Source organism: Mustela erminea, chromosome 5, assembly GCF_009829155.1.
Source record: "Mustela erminea isolate mMusErm1 chromosome 5, mMusErm1.Pri, whole genome shotgun sequence".
Classification (NCBI taxonomy): Eukaryota; Metazoa; Chordata; class Mammalia; order Carnivora; family Mustelidae; genus Mustela; species Mustela erminea.
In genome coordinates, this window is record NC_045618.1 from 55,967,470 (window position 1) to 55,971,336 (window position 3,867).

Consider the following 3,867-nt stretch of genomic DNA (forward strand, 5'->3'; position numbering starts at 1 on the left):
GAAAGGTGCACAGAAAGGTTAGGAGCAGTGGAAGGGAACATCTGAGCTCAGCAGACATCCACTACATTTGAGAAGCTGAAGGGGCTGAAAATGCAGCCAGCTCAGGCCTGTCCTGCAGTCCTGGAGGCGGGAAGAGGCAAGCTGAGGGGTCCTGGCCACATGCCCCCGTTTGGTCTGCAGGGCGGGCATGAGGAAAGCACCTGTGTGACAGGGCTGCTGCGGGCATCAGCGCGGAGCCAGGCAGAGCCCCCATGCTGTCAGAATGACGCTGCCAATATTGTCTCTGGGTTCCAGAGATTAGAATTTGAGGACGTGGCAGTGGTGAGGGGAGAGGGAGAAAACTGCACTGGGGAGTCAACCTGTCTTAAACGTTGCCTTCTAGGGAACCAGAAGCCTACAGAACAAGGGGACAAATGTTCCTGCCGCTTCCCTCCGCAGCTGCCCAACCTGTTTAAGACGGACGCTTCAGGCAATGGCTGTGCAAACCCTCCTTTTGACTCTTCTTCTATGCAGGCGGCTGGGGGATGCATTTTCTTCCTTGAAAGTACAATATTCATAACCTACCTTTTTTTTTTTTCCTCTGTAAAGGCAAGGCTTTTTCAAGCCACCCCTAGATATGGAACCTTGTTCCCCAAATTGCTGAGGCAGTAAATTCTGACGTGAAAAGCTGGAGGCAGACACCAACCTCTCCAGCCACCTCCATCTTCCCCTGGCCTGCTGTGAACGCAGGATGTCTTTGTTTCATTTAAACCCCTGGCCAACACCGTTCCGATCTGATGAGCTACCTAATTTCCTCCCTCCATACTCTTTCCCTCCTATTATAACCGAACTCCTAGTCCCCACCCACTCTTTGTCTGCTCCCAGCCTCCAGCTCAAGGATTTCAGCACAACGCCCGCTCCCCTCCCCATCCTGTAAAACCCGCGCGTCTCGGGTGGGCTTCAGGGGGGCGAGCAGGCATCACTGCAGGACTCACCGAGGGGCAGCCGGAGGACTCTGCAGCGGTCTGCGCTCGGGCGGGGGTCTAGCCGCCAGCGGACTGATCCGTATCGCGCGTGCGTCACCTCCCTCCTCATCCTAGCTCCGCCCCCACCGCTCCCCCAGCAGGTGGAGGGCGCCTCGCTCGGAGGCCCCAGAACGCGAGCCAGATGCTGGTGGCTCCTGCTCTGAGTCACGCAGCGTTCAACCCACGTATTCCACGTACACTTATCCTGGAGCTCATTTAGCTATCGACCCTTGTGGAAGTAATTCACCTTTTCTAAGGTGAATAAGCGATTATCTAAATGTGCTAAATCACCACTTTGGCCCTTCGCCCCCCAACACCACATGTTTAATTTTGCCATCTTCGGATTTTTTCGTCTTTTTGTTTTTTAGCCTTCTAGCTTGAAGAAGGGGGCAATGATAGGTGAGACGGAAGATGAGATCCTAAGAACTTTTAATGATGGCAGTGATAGGGTACATAGTAAGTATGCTTTTAGGAGCCTTTTCGTTCAGCAGAAAAACTATGGGGTTATTTAATACAAGATGTTAGAAACTTCTGTTAGAAGTGATACTCTAAAAACATGAAGACCTCTTGGAACATTAGTTCTGAGTGTTATTTCTTAAACTTCCGGATCAGTTATCAAGTAAGATTTCTTTGGCCTGAAGAGAAACTGAATTCCCTACACATTGCAGAAATTTATCCAGGTAGACCCTGAATTTTTTGTTAAAGATTTATGGGACAACCTTAAACATGTGAATTTAGTCCAAATACAATATTGAGATGTAAAACCATAAAATAGAGTGTGGCAACTTTCTTTCAAGACTAGGGATGAGTGAAGTACCTGGGGGCCAGAAAATAACTAACTTGACGCTAGAATCCAAGATTCCTTTACCCTGGCTCTATGCAGCAAATCCATGCTCAGCTAAGGCATCTTATGCAATGAAGAGGAGCCACAAAATTCATTCACAAGACACACGGCCTTTTGGTCTAAAGCCTTGCCCTCTTCCCAGTGTCTTTTCTTTGGTGGACTCCCGTTTCCAGCTTTTTGTTTCAGTCATGCAGATCAACAGGACAAATGCTGTTACTGGTTTTAGGCTCAAAGATCATGCTGGGATTTTTAGTATTACTTACACATACTGAAGTTTTTCAATTCAGAATTTTATCTTAACATTGCTTAGTGTTACCTTCATTTTGTGCTTGGAAAAGTGGAGAAGACATTACATTTTACTGCTTTTGTTTTGAATGGAAATTGAGATACACCAAAAGGTTTGCTTCATAGGAAAGTTAATATTTTAAAGACAAATATACCCTGGGCTTGATGCTGATCAAACACCAATATTGAATTCTTAGTGATCATAAAATGTTGCCAAGCAGCCTTCTAATTTAAGTCCTGCGTAATTGTATTGTTTGTTGCTCATGGTAATTTGTATGAGATCTTTATTTACAATTATTAAGAACAAAGTAATCCTTGAAGTTAGTGCCTATGTCCATACTTTTAACTGTGTTAAGTATATTCACCTATCATTTGACCAGATATTGAGTAACATTATCTCCATTTTATATAAAATGAAGAGATTAATCTAAAATTAAACTTCCATAACTGTCCAAACTACTCACCTTCATAGTCCTGCTATACTGTTAGCTTTCAGAAAACAAAAATGAGTGACATCTGGGTAGTTTTTTTAATTTGTCAGAGAGATCCAGCACAAGCAGGGGGAATGGAGGCAGAGGCAGAAGCAGGCTCCTCGCTGCGCAAGATGCTCAATATGAGACTCCATCCCAGGACCCTGGATCACCACCCAAGCTGAAAGCTTATGCTTAACTGACTGAGCCACCGAGGCATCTCAGGGTAGTTTTTTCTTTTTTTTTTTAAATAAATATCTTTCATTATTATTAATCTCAGAAAAGCCACTAATTCAGGTAATTGTACAGTTAATCTCCTGTGCCACCTTATTGCTCTTCCAATTCAACACTTCACCCATTCCCAAGGATATAAAATGACAGCAGTACATTTTTTAAAGTTTATCCAGAGGGGAGGTGAAGTTTAAATAATTGCTTTGATTCAGGCAACATATATTTCAAGAGTTTATGAGTGTTTTCTATCACCACTTACTATCAGAAATATCATAAACACCCAAAGTGCATATCTGGTTTATATTACACACCTGTTTTGATGTTATAAATCATGGTATTTGTATCTACAGGTTTTCAGTCTTTAAGTCGAATTCTTACTAATAGTGAGAAAAGGTGGATTCCTAGGTCATACAGAAATAGGAAATAGCTTTGAAATGAAATAGATATATTATTATAAGTAGAACCTGGTGAAGCAGACACATCTAATTACTTTAAATTTCTCTGTAAATATGACTGCTCTGAGTAGATATGCTGTTGTATTCTCCTCCACTATCAGACCGTGCCATTCTGGGGCACCTGGGTGGCTCAGTGGGTTATAAGCCTCTGCCTTTGGCTCAGGTCATGATCTCAGGGGCTGGGATTGAGCTCAACATCAGGCTCTCTGCTCAGCAGGGAGCCTGCTTCCCCCTCTCTCCCTGCCTGCCTCTCTGCCTACTTGTGAGCTGTCAGAGAAATAAAATCTTAAAAAAAAAAAGGAATGTGGCATTCTAATAACTGATCAAAAAAACTATCTTTAGTGGATCATTCTGCCTATAGCATTCCTTCCTCTAAAACCTCAAGAATATCCACTATTGTTGACATGATTCTTTTCTTAAACATTTGTAACTTCTAATAACTTAAAATATAAATTTAGATAGATTTGCTTGACAATTTGGGTCAAATTCTAAAAGGCCCTTTGAATTTCATCAGATTCAGACAAGTTATTTTCCAGGTTACCTTTAATGTCTATGCTAAATAAATAACATTTACACAC

General features: G+C 43.0%; 1 protein-coding gene across 2 annotated transcripts in view; it reads right to left on the reverse strand.

Annotated features, from left to right (window-relative positions):
• Positions 1–1,084, reverse strand: part of LOC116590858 (neuroendocrine protein 7B2) — a 53,057-nt gene extending 51,973 nt beyond the window's left edge. For both annotated transcript variants that reach the window (XM_032343214.1, XM_032343212.1), the window contains exon 1: positions 975–1,084. The gene's annotated coding sequence lies outside the window, so the exon portion shown is untranslated. The remainder of the gene's footprint in view (positions 1–974) is intronic.
• Between the last annotated feature and the right edge of the window lie 2,783 nt (positions 1,085–3,867).